General features: G+C 32.6%; 1 protein-coding gene across 9 annotated transcripts in view; it reads left to right on the top strand.

Moving 5' to 3' along the window:
* LOC131851673 (patronin) overlaps positions 1–17215 on the top strand; it is an 80182-nt gene that overhangs the window by 2730 nt on the left and 60237 nt on the right. The gene's annotated exons all lie outside the window — the stretch shown is intronic.

Raw genomic sequence — 17215 nt, 5'->3', positions numbered from 1 at the left:
ATAATTTACAATGTAATGATTAAATGAAGTGGTTCGATCATATCTGTTCTGTTAAATGATTAAGTTATGTTTTATCTATCTTGATAGTAACTAACTAGGAGCATAGTTTATATACCCACTATGACTATTAGTGGGTATATAAACTATGTCTAGAGGAAATAAATATTTTAGAAATCATTTAGTCCGTCTATAAAAAATAATAGTAAATAATCCTTGACAACCACAACTAAGCAAAGCTTGCACTAATGAGAATACCGAAGGTCGTCACATAATGCGAATACATCAAACCCTACATTCCATAAGGAGGCAATGTGTAATCAACTAATCCACAAGGAGGCTCTTGAATACAAAGACAATTAGAAAGTAGTATTATCGATTTCTAACTCAAAACCCCGTGACATGTTATAATTTTTGCTAATAATAAGTACCTACCATCGTAGAGATCAGTTTCATATTCTGAAATAAAAAAAAAACACAAATTCTCTTTGTTATATTACAGGTAATAAATGGCTTTATTTATATACATATAACCGAAAAATTTCAAATTAGTACGCTGTCTCAGGTTCCGGTTGCTAAAAAAAGAATCCGAACGAATCCATCAGTGTACTAACCGTCCACCTAGGGTCATTAACCTAACTTTCCTTTTTACTATTCCGCTGTTATTAGCATCGATCGAAATTCCGGCCTTGGCCTCACGGCTCATATGGCATATTACAATATTTCCTTGGTGATATCATCCTGGTGCCTTTGAAACGTACGGGATAGATACAAGGTTAGATCATCAGACCGTATCTGGTCGTAGAGGATCACGGCTCGTTGGCTACCAGCCGCGAAAGGAGCGCACTCTAGTGTGGTTACCGACCCAGATCAGTCTAGCGCTTACTCGCTTTTTACCCTGCCAAATTAATTTGGTGCGAGTCGAGTTTGATGTCACGAATTCATTTTTATACTCTTGTTCTATTTGTTCAGTGGCACCAAGTTTCTAATAAAGATAATTTAACGTTAACACATATTACAAACGAATGCTTAAACTCTGCATAAGATGACAACGCGCCAGCAATTCCTCAGTAAGTGGTGATTCACCATAACGTGAACTTCGTACAAAGTAGGCTATGATTAATTTCTCCTTTTACTTCAAACCTAAAATTCTGATCCTACTACTTTTTAAGTCTGTTAAAAATGCTTCGAAACTAAATAGTCAATAGAAGTTTTTTGATCTCTGACGTATTTCTTTGGAAAAGCTCTTTCATACAGTTAAACAATGTTTGTGGCTTGTACTCCTAATACTTGTTTAGTTAATAAAAACTTTTATTTGCACTATTTTCAACGTCGTTTAAAAATCGTAAAATTGATCGGTACGGTAGTGAAAACTCCACCAGCAGTTCACTACGCACCCGTTCTTTGTGGTGCAAATAGTCATGGAGAGTTACTCTGTGCGATTGTTTAACTAGGTTTCCATTCCCACTCATTGGCGTTCGTGTAGTTGTAAAAAGAATTTAAATACCCCGTTATCTTTCGTACGCACACATTTATCCAATAGAGGAATTTAGTTGCGTATTGTTCTCAATAGACAGGTCGAACAGGCGTCCCTATTTATTGCCTAAGAACCGAATAATGGGTTTCTATCTAATTCCCACTCCCAGATTCTACCGACATAGTTAAACGTTGAATTGATCGTTTCGAATTACATAATTGGTATCGCAGAATTTGAAACCGGTTTTTGAGCGAGAATTCTATATCGGACATCGGTGGAATTTTATCTTATGAAACCTAGCTATTTGTAACTGGTAATAGTTGTTAGTTTATAGCCTAAGTGCAGACGGTTCTGATTTCACCGGTATGAACAATATCGGAAAATATAATATCCATGACAAAAATATAATTAATAAAATTACTTTTATTTTTATCCAAATACAATTATGCCTTTTAAAGTGAAAGAAATTTACAATTAGATACCCATTACGCATACCTACAAAGTCTTGAAATTCGCACAATCTCTTTATACATTATACATGTATTATATAATTGCATTTAATACACCAAAAGGAGAGGAAATGAGAAATCACTTGGTTTGTTAATTTGGAACTCAGCTTTCTACAAGAGACTATTTTTATTACAGAATCGGGAAATAAGAAATTACTGATATAGGAAACATCAATCGTTGTATATATATGGATGGAATTCTCACGTATACAGATAGAACTAAACAGACTGGCATACCAGTTCTTAATAGAGTTCGTTATAATCAAAACATGTTGCGACACATTATTGTAGTGTTACTTCTGTAGAATGCTTCCGCCCACCATTCTCATATAAGGCGTGAGCCTTGTCTTAGATGTCTATATAGTAGTTTTGCAACAACATAAATTTGTATCGCCTGGTCTCTGAAGGTTGCAGAGGTTGTTAAATTTACCGCATCGCCAGTATTAATCTACATCTCGTCTAAGTAATTGATGTGTTTTTGATTTGTTGGTCCTTGGTTAGTTCACAGTTGCAGAGTGAATTCCCTATTAAGGCGTCCTTACCTTAAATGATGGTATGTGGTCAGAGATCATCGAAATGATCATTGCGAACTCTGAAGCCATAATTAATTGCAGAGTAAATTCCACATTCAAGCTTCTTTACCTTAAATGATAGTTTGTGGTCTAAAAATCGACATTACCATTGCTAAATTTGAACCACTGATTGAAGTTTTTAAACCGGGATTACTCCTAATTGTGTCTATACCCATACAGTTTTATGTTTTAATTAGGCATAGATATTAGGTACTTATAGTAAAGAATCAAATGTGACCAAAATCATGATTTGAACTTCACACATACTGTGACCAATTTATTCACATGTGTTAGTAATGAATTATTTACGTGATTGAATGTCATCTAAAAATGACAACCCATGTTTTCCTAAACATCTTTTTAAATCCGTAACTCTTACATTACACAAATATTTTATTATAAACTATTTTAGGTTGTAAAATTTTACTTACAACAGTATTCGGGCCAGATAGCCGAGACAAAGTAAATATAAGTGTATAAGAGAGTCCTGTCGGATCCAGTAGTTAAGTTTTCAGACAAATATGTTTACCCATATATTGTTTCTTTGTTGCCTGGAAGTAGATAATATATCTTTTCATCTACAATATGCAGAGATACGATTATTTTACGATGTTTTACTGCTAACCTATTTGAGAAGTTAAATTTCTACGCCATATATTCGTGTTTCATCGGAAACAGTGACGAAATCATTAAACAAACATTACTTAATGCTGAAGCTTTTAAATAAAACGAATTATTACACTTCCGATGAAGCTGAAAGTTTATAATAGAATTAAGTGTATTGCATTATGTAATGTAATCAGTTATACTTAGCTGAAATAGTTCGGGCTGTTTTAAGACATCACAACAGTTGTGAACGTTAATTCTAAGTGTCTACTCTATATATATAAATAGTCTTTGTATGTCAAATATGCATCTACAAAATTAGCCCAAATACATGCTGATATAAAAAAGTACTCACATTCACATTTATAATCTTATCTTAAAGGCAAAGAATATAGCAAAATAGCTAATTAGTGTTCACTTTCTTTGTTTAATGTAAATAACAAGTGTTTTTCTTGATATTTATCTTTCGCAATCGTGATAACAAGCTTTGAAATTGAAAACACGTGGGAAAAATAAAATGAACCGTCCAAGTGAAAATTTTACTTCCAGTATCATTGTCGCTATAGTTGTTATTATACAATAGATTATATTAATTAAAAAATGGGTTATTTTCGTGATTAAAATCACTTATTGTCGATGTTACATATAAATATTTTTAAAACGGAATGAATACCTATGTGCTATATAATTTGCAATTTCTTGATATGCTGATAATTAAATAATTCACGAATTAATAATAAATGCTCTCGTTTCTTGATGTCAGGGAAGTATTTTGTCGTGTGTGACGCATAGGTGTCCTTGACACACCATCTGTTACCTCTCGTTCGCTTGCTCCCGTTACAATGTAACCTTATGTCACGTTATGGGACACAACGATGTAACTATCATTACGACGACAGTGTATCCTACCAAAAGTGTAAAGGTGATATTTCTACTAGAAATATGATAAAATTATTCATTTGAAAGTTCACGTCTTAATCACCTCATGAATTGAAATTATTATTTAACGTTAACAAAACAAAATTTTTCATTTTATCGCTGAGGATCTGATTTGATTATTTAATATAGACAATAATAATTTTTTTTTTATACTTGAATTTGTTCTTTTTATTCTTTATAATTTTTCAATTGAACTATTTTTGACTAAACTATCAACAACGCACCAACAGGATTGAATTTTAATTACCTACGCACACAACACTGTAAAAGGTTTATTTTCTCCGACAATTTACAATAGCTTTTAATGGGAATTAATAATTAAGTTATTTCTAGGACTACCGCAAAGCATTACTTAATATCAGACGCGATTAATACTCCAGCCACTCGATGCGACGGTACAATACATTCATCTGATGGGCACTCAGAGAAAGCTATATGCGGAATGCTCAGTGCGGTTACTTTCATGTGGTCAGCCTTTATATTACATCAATGCAATAAGAAATTGGCTTTGAAATTAAAGTACTATGCAGCCTAATGAAATTTATATTACGTATGAGCCTTAGAATTTTTGGCAATTGCAACTAGACGTTTTGATAGTATGCGCAAGTTCCGGAAATCGTAAGACAAATTGTTACAACAAATTGTTTCATTCCGCTACATGAATTGCAATACTCCGATTCGTCATACTCTCATCAGTATTTGTACATGGCATATTTTGTGTGAAATTAAAAGATTGAACAAATATTGCGTTTATAATTTTTGTCAAGTTTGTATTGAATTAAGAATAATATGCAAATCAATAAATTTTATTTAGACGGGATTAAAATGATATGTTATACTGTTGACTTGAAATATAAATAGAGGAGCACAATAATACACCAATGCAGTAGAATATACCGCTATTCCAAATTCTTTAGCTGTCGTGTTTATTGTAGCTCTTATTGAGAGAAAACTGCCTTGTTACGGAGAAGATAAACAAATACAAATGGATCGTCAATATTGGACATTATGTGGTAGTAATAAATTATAGTAATAGACTTCCTTGAATGTACATTTGGACAATTACTAAGCATCTATGTGGCTACCTAATTGTAATATATTTTGTATGTCAGCGTGGTGAACAATTGATCCGCAAATTTGGTCGAGCGTAACGGCGTTTACTAACGACACACGTATCTCCGGTTGAATGCCATTGCGAAAAGTGAAATTGGCCTCTAGAAGCCAAGTGTTAGTGAGTTATCACGTCGTTTGGTTCCAATGTTTGCCAAATTTCGCCCGTTCAATGGACCACTCACGGTAGTTAAATATTTCATTATAATGAATGAATGATGTATTTGATCACCTTTCACGGATAATAATGTACAATCATCTCTATAATAAAATTCAATCGTATGAATTATGTATATATAGCAAGTCTGCAATTCAAGAGAATTAACTATTTTTATCTTTGACGGAACAAAGTTTGCAAGTGCTTTTTGGGAACTTTAATGTTGATTCATCTCACAATTTACTTTGTTCAAATCTTACAGTTTTTTTTTATTATTATAGTTTTATTTTATAATTTATATATTAATGCATTGTGCTGCAGTGTTATAGAATATAGTTTAGCATAAACCGCTAAATTGTTATAAATACCAGAATTCTTTTAAAATTGTATGTTATTAAGATAAATCTTAAAAAAATATCCTGTTTTAATATTTAACAGATATTCAGGCTATTCTGTTAGAGCATACATATCCTTAAGAAATGAAATTTATTTGTTGTAAGAGTAGGCTAATGGTTATTTATTTTCTTGTTAACATTTATAAATACCATAATATTACACAATGTACTTGTAAAACCAATACGCAGTGATGTAACAATATCGCATACCAATTTCACAGCAAGTATTATTACATAATTTATGAAAATGTTAGTTCTAACATTTGATAAAGTAATATTTGCGGCAGTGGTATGGAAACCTCTTGATTCGAAGACCTGATCGATAAACGTTCTGTAATGCTAGGGCTTTAATATTTAATCAGTTCTCCATCTCATTTGGTAAGTTTTTATCGCAAACGTATTTAGGATGTTTTCTTGGAAAAGCTTTTGTACTAATAGACACTTCATGGTATTTGACTGCGTCTAGAGATGAATAACTGAGAAAAACATATTACTGCCTCGACTCCCTAATGATATGGAATGAAGAAAGGCAAATGATGAGGTACTTAAAGGCATTGTATATGTAGTAAGAATAAGAACATTTTTTACGTATTATGATGATAGAAGTACATAATCTTCTTATATATAAAATTTTCGTGTCACAACATTTTTTTATAGCGTTATTAATTTATATGGCAAAACAACTTTTGCCGGGACAGCTAGTACGTAAAATTATTTTAAAATGTAATGTTTTATACCGCTATATATAAATATATTTGACAATGGAGAGAATAGTCTACAAGGCAAATAGCATTTTTGTGAGTATTACAGCTATGTACTACGCTCAGTTGACATTGAATTATCGATCGCAAACTAATCAATTACGCTAATTGTTGGTTCAGTCTGTTATGTGTATTATTACTACTACCACTATTATGTAAAAGTACATATAAATAAAGGTACATAAATGTTTATCCCTTAATGATGTTAGTTACGAATTTTTAATGTCTTTACAATAGTACGTAATAAAAGCTTGTTTTTTGTACCATATAATAGATTTCTTAAATAAACAATATATAATTATAAATTTCTTTTTACAATACAATATTGTCATTTTACAATTTATTAGGAATAGCCTTCTGTTTGTCGTTTATCCGTGAATATTTGATTATCCTGCGGGATTGCTGGAATGAATGAATATTTATACTAGTATTAGTTGTAGTTGTTGGCTTTTAAAATTACTATTTTATAAAAAAAAGTCTTTATTTGAAAAGATATACAAATAGACACATTTAAATTGTCACAATAGAAACAGCAATATTTGTAAATACACATATTTATATTGTGCGGTGATTGAAACTGCGAGTATATAGTTGAAGTGAGGTAGTGCGTAACCACTACACCACCATAGGCCTCTAGACATAAATAAGAATTACCTGTATATTATGAGGCTATGCCGGCTAAGCAGGCTAACAGCTACACCACCATAGGCTTCTAGACATAAATAAGACTTTACTATATATTAACTAAGGTCGAAATACAAAAAGCAACTTTCACACAAAGTAATTCCAGCATCTTTCACGCATCCTTCCAGATGTGAAAGGCTGAGATTGTCCAATAATTTTGTGCGAAGTGATAATGTCGTGCGGGTTAAGTGCGCGGCCTCCGTGGGAAAACTCGAATTGTAGACGAGTTATTGAAATGTCGTGTATACCAATGACTTGTTTAATTCCGTTGCTTCACATTAAGAAAAAAACTTATGCGTCAATCAAGCCGTGTATTTAGGAGCCAATTTTTAATCATATCCGTTAGGCCGTTGAAACGTGATTGAGTAACGAATATCTAAAGAAACTTTCTCATTTAAAAAATAAGAATGGCATAATAAAATATGTAATAGTAAAAATATTACAATCTATAATTTGGTAATAGTTTTTAGGATCTTTGAAGATTCGTTGAGGAAGTTCATTAGCTGTAATCGAAAAGGTCATATTTTTTTTTAATGCAACGAATTGATTTTTAATTAATTAAACAACATAGACGTAATCCCGCTTTATATTAATTTAAACAAAAAAAAAATAAGAATGGTCTTCCTGTTTAAAAATGTTTGAATAATTTTTGATGTCTATTTAGCGGAGAGACGCTCCGTGAAGCCTGTGTAAGCACTAGGAGACCTCAGCGCTTTTGGTAGGAGCTTCGCTAGCTACTTTAGTTGTCTCGGCTTTCCACGCGTAACGGCCCAGATGACGGGCTACATGCGGAGAATAGAGTCCATATTATATATACATTTTTACATATCTATTTAGAGGATGACAGTTGAGTATCAGTATCATTTTCACTTATAATAAACAAACTTTAAATTCCAGTGCTAATACTACAAATTCTTTTGCTAATAGAAAGCCAAAAGTAGCCTGTTATGCTGAGTAATGTTGTTATATATAGAAAGAAATGTTGGCTTCACGATGTTCGTCTTAATAGTCCTTGCATTGTTCCATGTTAATTGGCACTATGTTCCTTCGTGATCTTGATAATAATAATAACTGAGAACAATTCACACAGCGCCATCTAGTTCCAAGCTAATCAGAAATTGTATTATGGGTAGGTGTTAAACATCAGTAGTTACAAGTAGTCACGTTTTTTGAAATACGTACATAAACTACATAGGCCAGACCAAAACACACGATCATACAAATGTGTGTACTGTGCGAGGAATCAAAACCGCGACCATCCAAAGTACGGCGTTGTGCTAAACTGCTAGACCACCGAGATTGATGCTTTTTATGTGAACACGCCATTGCACTAAACTTTCCTGTATTTTATATAAATTAAAAATATTAACTTTGTATCTATAGTAATTCTTTATGTATCATAACGGTAGTAGATACATTATAGATTTCGACGGGATTTGGGTAGCTTTGTTTATTTCCATAATGGTCTTTTGATCTTCATAAATACTGAATAGATCAATACTTACAGACAAGTGAGATGTTTGCGATCATCCTGCATTATAATTTAAACCTTGAAACACTGTAAATTAATGCATAAACGAAACATTAGCAATGTCGTTACGCCTACTTAGCGATTTTTGTGGCATTCATGGTTTATGAGTATGTTAGATGCAAAAATAATACTTTGTCGGCTGTATACTGTTGTATGTTTCTATAAATAAATAATGTTTTTATATATAAATAAATAATATAATATTTATTTATTAAATACATTGAATATATATTAACGTTTTCTTTTTGTTTATATAGCTCAAACTTGAGCACTATCATTGTCCGTTATAACTAACCACCTCTGTCAGGGTTAGGGTGGCTGGAAGAGATCCCTTTCCTCAGAGAGCCTTTGCTCACATCTTTGTATAACCATCTATATTTTTAGTGCTACAAGTGCAATAAAGTATATTAATAAATAACATATTCATCCGTTCTGTACGATGAAAAGGAAAGGAACGGTAATGTTGATGAATATTATCAGCGGATATTTCGAATACTTTTCACTTTTACAAATGTGCAGATATATTATATTATATGGAAATGAAATATTTTCGTTGACTTGTCCAACTTTTGAGAACCGTCACTGTTCATTATAATATCGCTGTCAATGCAATTCATTGAAATTGTAATCTTTTTACATACGCGTAAATAATAAAAAAGGTATTCTTAATACCATACGATGACTAGTAATCATATATACTGTTAATACCCAGAATATCACTCTATTTACAATGTGTCGTTATGTAAAGATAATAGTTACGTTATGTACATATTACCAGAAGTCCTCAATCGTCTGTGAGAAAACTTAAAAAGATCTTTATCCAGATGTCGCCGGTTTCTTACGTCACCAGTATTATAAATCAGACGCCTATTGTTCTTTACCTACATATGCATTTAATATTCGCATCATTGTCAACAGCAGTCCATACCAGGCGTGGTTTGAATTTATAAGACATTTCTTCTATGTCTTATAAGCTTCGCAAACAAGTTCTACGTTTAGCTAAGTCTTAGTATGACTCTTCGCAAAATTTACTGTTCAAATAACTTTCAATACGTATAATCATGTATTTGAATAGAAACATTTTGGTCAATCACTGACGTAACCGTTGTAATATCTCTAGGCCTGCCGCCGGTCATATTGATCGACGGTAGTCCGTGCCTATAATAGTGGTTACGAAATGTTTATATTCTCCGTCTGGTTGCTCCTTTTGCACATCCACTGCGTCTCTCACTTTCACCGTGATGGATCGTACTGTCTACACTATCCAACTGGGTCACACTGTGGATGTTAGTAATTTTGGAACAATAGTAGCTTCATTATGTTTACATAGTGTAATAGGAAACTTCGGCGCGGATGTGGGATGATGAGTGTTGTGTTTCCTGTATGTATATTATAATATATCTATATTATCTATATGTTTATATTTTATAGATGTATGTATTAGTAATGGAGAAATACTGATTTCAAAAACACAGTTGATTTCTGGTGCTCTGCAAAAGACAAAAGTATACTTGAAAAAAAAATGTAAATGACACTATATAAATTATGAAATTTCATCTATTAATACCATTTTTTAAAATTATAACTAAAACTTATTGTACCTACTATAGCACAACTACAAATGTAATTAACCACATCTAGAAATGTAGGAAGTATATCGTTATCAGATTTCGAGTGACAACTTATGTGTGACAAGTAAAGGGCAGATATTACAGTATAGTATTATCTTATTACGTGTACGATATCATGCACTTATCGCGAAGGTAAACAAGCAAAACTATTTAACTCTCTTACATTTTACTAATCAAGTTACGTTGTGAAAATTGTTTTAACGCTACTAATTTCTTTGCACAAAATAAAAGAAAAATAGAAAATGTTTTGTTATTGCCTCAGTTATCTGATGTTTACGAGCCTTGACAATGTTTCGCTAATAATCGGCGTAGGCTCAAAGGCCACTCTAATTTTCATTGTCATCCGTTTGCGTGCTGTTCTGATCATATTAAATTCCGTCCGTACTAAAGACTCATCCATGTAATTGACATGGATGATTTTATAGTCGACATAGAATAATTGCTGTTTGTTATTGTATTTGACGCTGTCCTCGGAAGCTTAAAGGCAGATTGTAATTGTTAATATTATTTTTTGTCAAATTATTTAATCTGTAGTTGTCGATGTTTGCGTTTAAGCTATAGGTTTTATAGTATAATAAAATAAATCTATATCGGTTGTTGCGTAGGCTTGTTATTTATAGTTGTCATTAGTTTCTTATGACTTCATCCGACCACAGTTGTGTTCACGTTCTTTCTCCTTGAAAACGAGTGTTTACAGTTTAAGTTTAACTATTTACTCTTAAGTAAGATATTTAGATGGAAGTGTATGCTAATAGATATTTTTTATTCGACAAAGTGCTGACTCTACATTCTCGCAGATGTATTATAATATTGTGACTAAGTAAATTAACTTTCTTTAATGTTATTATCTAACTGTGAGGGTTATAAATATTAAGAAAATTAGACATTTCATTTGGAACAATATGTTTAAATATACACGACTCTACGTTTAATCAAAGAAAATCAAACCTGCTATGTATCATTGTATAAATGTGTTGTTACGTTGTACTGTTTTCTTGATTACTGTCTATTATTTTTTAAGCAGAATTTTTATGACTAACGATCGTTCAGGTGGATCGAAAATTGCAATCGGCGAATGACTCAAAGCAGCCCTAATCATTATCTATTTCCTGTATTAAAAAAAAAACGAACGCTATTAGTTCCAGTAGCTGCGAAAGCTGTAGAGCGGTTACAAATTCGCTATGTATCTGTTTGCCCTTGACACTTGCGGACAAAATAGTTTTACTCAGAAAACTTGACTTATTCATAAATAATTAACCAAACGATCACTGTCTTCGTGTTTCCGTTGGCTTTTTAGTATCTAACACTTATTTTGAAGATTGTCTTTATTATTCATGGTATGTCAGATGTGTTGTGTCTTGAATTAATTTATGTCTCATTGTTTTACAGTTTTAGTATTAGTTGGAGGTATTTGAATTTGTAAGATTAAACTCTAGAGCGTATTCTATCAATTACCTTTAAGAAGTTACTATTTCTATCTTCCTTATGCATTAAGACTCGTTCTGGGTACGTATTTCCTCAATGCTTTAAAAGGAAATCTAATCTCGCCCGGCTGCTATGTACCGCATTGTGGAATTCTTGTCAATGCAACTTAAATAGTAGCTTAAGGCCATCTTAGTCGCTTCCATGAATACGTATCGGATCATATGTTCCTAAGTCTTCTGTGTCTTATTTTCTGAGTTGTCTGTTGGCTTCTCTGCCATATTTGGAAGCAGTGAATCATTGGTTGTCCGCTCTGGTTCAACAAGTATACTATATCTGCTCAATAATGTATTGATTCGAAAAACCTTCTTTGGTATTTCAATGTTAGTGCTGTCTTCCTGTACCTTGAATGTGACCAAATTTGTCAATGTCTTCACCTTAATCCCAAACAGCCACGCCAACCGTGGCTTATTCATCATATTTTAAATTATTGGTAAACTTTTGTAATAGGATTGGAAAACCGTGTCCAGCTGTCTTCTACTCGATTTGATTATAGTTTCATTAATAAAAGTGCGTTTATTCGTTTGGTGCCGTATTCCATAGTTACGAATTCTGTATTCCGAATTTTCGAATCAGTCTTTTCCCATTTTATATTTCTATAATATATCTAATATCTCCATATTAAACATTTTATAATTTATATAATTAGTTGAAAATATTTCCAAATTATTTTTGAATATTGCCTGAAATACGTTTCGACTCTTCAATAATGAACGCTCTTAATCTTAGTCATTAAATTAATTTTCTTCATGTAACTTGTTTGTCTATTTACTGTCATTTACTATTAATTGTCGAACGCTTTTGGAATGTTTTTATCTAATTGCGACACATCTCTTCGAGGGAGGACGACAATTTAAATATAGAAAACCTGACTCCACAACTTTGGTGTTCCGTAAACATGCGATCGCTTGTCAGAACTTGAAATTAAAATTACCTTTTCCGTTACTTGCATTATTATATGGTAAATAATAAGTTTCCAAAACATATATTCAGGTTTTCATTTGATTTATTAACATGTGACCTATTCGAGATACATTTAACGGTCACTAATTTCAAGTTGGCACTAAATCACAAAATTATTAGTCACCTAATTTGTTGTCAAATACTTGGTTGGTTCAATCTCGCTTACACTGATGCTGTAAATGTAGATCTTGTCAAGTTACGGGCTGTATCGAGACTGTAGGAGGCAGCGTGGGCGCCGACCTCAGCGGCTCGCGTGGGCAGCAGGTGCCAACGCACCTTTCCAGTTTCCACGCATCGACTGTCTCGAACATCAGATCCGAATCGACGATAATCGCATCGGCTAACTAACCGATTGTTTTGCAATTGACAATTTAGCTTGGTCAGTATCTAATAAATTGATAAGTTTGTCTCATTAAAGTATCGTGTAAACTAGTATATCTTTTGGTATTTATTAAATATCATTTGTCTTGATACAGCTAGTTGCTTGTGTAATTTTAAGCTCGACTACTTATAAGGAATGCAGCCAAGGTGACATTTCGAAGGCTCGTTGGTATAGAAAGACCCAATAAAATAAATAACAAATGAGACAACACCATTTGGTCTTATTTTTGGCATTGTCACATTATGTCAGAACGTTTACAGGCGTCTTGGTTCGAAAGTGACGCCTTTAGATGCCTTAACTTTTTATGATGTTGATAAGAAAAGCGTGGAAGTGTCCACTACCGTTGTCGATGGTAGTAATAATCTAAATCTAAACGTGTTACTGACGGGAGAGAGTGAAATGGCATTGCGATGGCGATTCACTAATTACACCGCAATTAACTAGTACGAATTGAGTGTAGAGAGTGGCCTGCCCGCTCCACTTGCTATATGTTATAGCGTGGTGCATGAAAGTACTTAATAGGTGGTTCTTTACGAGCGAAACGCTCCTAACGTTTACAAATAGAATAGCTCAATACACTGTTTACATTTTTTGAATACATCATGTTAATAAATTATGACGGCCAATTAAATAATTAATATTTTATTGACCATGTTAAATAATTTATATAACATCAATTTTATATTATTTTATTTATTAGATTAGAGAATTAGAGAATTATACTGTTGTATGACTTATAGCTATTTTGTGTCTTAGAGAATGGCAAAAAAACGAAATTATTCAATCACCCTGATTGTATTATGTCATTTTCGTGGCATTTTAATCTGCTAACATGGCCTTACCTTATAAAATTTATTTTTATTTATTACCCGCTCAAAGAAAATCGTTTAATTAAATCTTGTTGAATAAATTACTATAATTAATGCATGTTAATTAACGTGTTGTTTTTAATTGACTAAAATATTTCCATTTTAAATGGTACTATAAGTTCTATAGACTTATTATATTATATAGCATATTTTACAGAAACATTAAAATTTCATTCATTCTTCTATTTTTTTAAATCTCTAATTTTTTGTGTAAAGAAATAGAAACGTTAGCTTTCTACCTTTCACATGATCAGACACTTTCTTTGTCTCCTATAATTTTCATGATTATAAAAGAAAAATATTAGAAGAAATATGAGAATTATTCTAATATTTTTCATTCATATTTATTTGTTTACATCACATTTTCATTTGATAGACTGCGCCCAAGTGTCTTCCATTTCGGGAGTGTCCCTGCATTGGCCTATTTTTAACTCTGGCATGCGCCGACACGCGCCCGACCTCACTTTATGAATTGTCGACGTTCACATGCTGTTATTGATAGCTAGACTTGCCCTTTATGTTTTCCGTTAAATCTTGTTTCCTGCTAATACGATTACATCTTCCATGTATTGAATGGAGCCATTATGTTGCAACTTTGTCCCGTCAGTAACTATATTTCTGGAACTCCTAATAGTATCAAATTTAAATTTGGGAATGTCTTTAATTTTTGGTTGATTTTGTATGACTGAATTCGGAAGGGTGCATTCCGGGTGACTATGACTAACGGTATACGCTGGTGAGGCACTAGTGGAATTAGCATTAAGTAAAGTCCATTGTGATTAATTAACCAGGAATTGACTACGGTACTTTGCAATGGATCGCGTGAAGGTCGTCCTGACATGGTCCTGACCAGTCCCTATTACTAACAATCCTCTTCCCCATTTCCGGTCGGTCGAAAATCACATTGTAGGAATACTAAAATATGTATGTAGTGGCTTTAATGCGATATATCTCTTCCGATTATTATCTGTGGCGGTGAAAGAGAAAAGGCTTTAATTAAATTTCTGGTTACATTGTAATTACTTCGGCACATCGATTTCTTCGGTACAGTCGCGACATTAACTATAAGTTTGATCTAAAAAATAACGGAGAGTGATCATAAAATAATGCATTGCGTGTTCAATCTCGCACCTGCGTGTCTCGGTTGCCGTAATAGTGTCTGCAGAATATTTAACACTGTGCCAATTTGTCATTGAATGATTTCAATACTATTTTGTAATGATGTTATACTATAACTACAAAAGTAGATTAGATAAAATCTTAAATTTAAGGGTATCTTTCCTTAAGTGTAACAATGTTAAGTACCGTGCGGTCCCCTTTGGAAACAATCGTGATTAATTCCTCATCTGGAATTCACCACGATGGCCTATCTGACCTGATGTATTGCTCATCCTATGATCTGGCACTGGCCAGCGTATACCGTTGTCGCACTTATTGTCACTCAATAAAAAGAAAATATTATTACGGATGGATCAAAGCAAAGATAATAAACCAATTTTAAAAATTATTAAAGCCAAATAACGCGACAATAACATAGGACGTCTTACATTAACAAAATTTTATTTTCGAAAAGAACGGAAATCTCTACTGTAAGTGTATCTGTGCGAAACCGGGGCGGGTCGCTAGTATTATACACATACTTGTATAATTTGACAGGTTTTCCGTGTTCATACCGGCAAAACAAATACCTAGTGAATCATTGCTTACAAACCAGTTGGACACGCCCCTATGGTCCACATTGATTTTGGTTTGCTTGTTTGATTTTAATGTATGTTGTTGATTCTGTCTCTATGCACAAGTTTAATTGATTTATTATAATATTTAATAGGATCTCGCTAATAGATATAAGTACCTATTATGGTTATTAGTTAAGACTAGCATAAACATTGTTATTTACTTAAACCACAAATTAATACTTCTAATATATTATATGTAAAAGTTTGTGACAATTGACTTTTTAATGATGAAAACCTTATCTGAAATTGATATCAACTTCAATTAACTCAGGATCTTTATATGCTTCAATTTCAGCAAGTGGATGTAAAAATTGAAACATCTGGCTATGACTTCATGCATGTTTCGGTACTGCCTGATGGCCATAGGATTTATACTACACAGCTAAGCTAGTAATACTCGACTCTACAACACTCAATGTGCGACAGCACTTAAGAATTATTTAATTGTAACTGGCTTCTAAACAATTATTATCATTTATATTGCAATTTGTGGCAGCCTTGCTGAATGCCTCTTTTGGTGTGTACGATGATTAGCTAAATTATGATGACGAAGATATGGCGTTTGTTGTAATTATCAATAACAAACTTATATTCTTGTATTATCTAGTATTGCCCTTAGGAAATAACTAAGGTTGTAAGAATCTTTAACAATGGTGAAAAAAGGTTGCCATATAGGTTCAATATTTATTTCAAAGTTCAAGTATAGAAATCGGGTTGTACCTTATAGCTGGTGGAACTTATTTATGAACACACAAAGCAATTTTTTAATGCTGTTATACTTATGATGTACAGTGACGAGAATCGGTGAAGGATGAAAAATAAGCATTTACTCAGGTTGCATTTTTTTTACTTTGCTCATAGTGGCAAATTCACAACTTATCTACTATAATTCTGTGTAGGATCGCATGGACGTGGACCTAATGGATTGGTACTAATAGCATTATTCCTATTCAGAGCCTAAAACATTTTTGTGATCTGTACATAGTCGTGGGTGGTCGGTCGACACATCACACTGTTTATAAGCTACTCGAATTATATTGCTATAAGCTAAATGTTTAATGATCTTTCGGCATATGAGTTACTTTAGTTCGCATATTATGTGTTTTGGATTTAGTTTCGCCGTGTACAAGTTACATACCCAATATTCTTGAGTATGATAGTAAAAACCTATCCGTCTTTGGATGAACATATTTTGTCATCATGGCTGCGTTGGAAAACTTATTTGCATTTCAAATAGTTAAGCAGGTTTAGCACTGTTCAGTTTTTTATTTATCTCATGAATCTATCATTATGAATTCCGTTATTTCTTATATTTTAAGAATCAAGGTCCTATGTGTATTTTTACAAGTCTTGTTTTAATTACACATTTAATTAACTGAGCTAACATTAAAATGATTTATTTTACTTTATGTAA

The sequence above is a fragment of the Achroia grisella genome, unplaced genomic scaffold (assembly GCF_030625045.1).
Source record: "Achroia grisella isolate CSIRO2021 unplaced genomic scaffold, CSIRO_AGI_Agris_v1 utg794, whole genome shotgun sequence".
NCBI classification, from domain to species: Eukaryota; Metazoa; Arthropoda; class Insecta; order Lepidoptera; family Pyralidae; genus Achroia; species Achroia grisella.
This window is presented reverse-complemented; position numbering and strand designations above follow the sequence as displayed.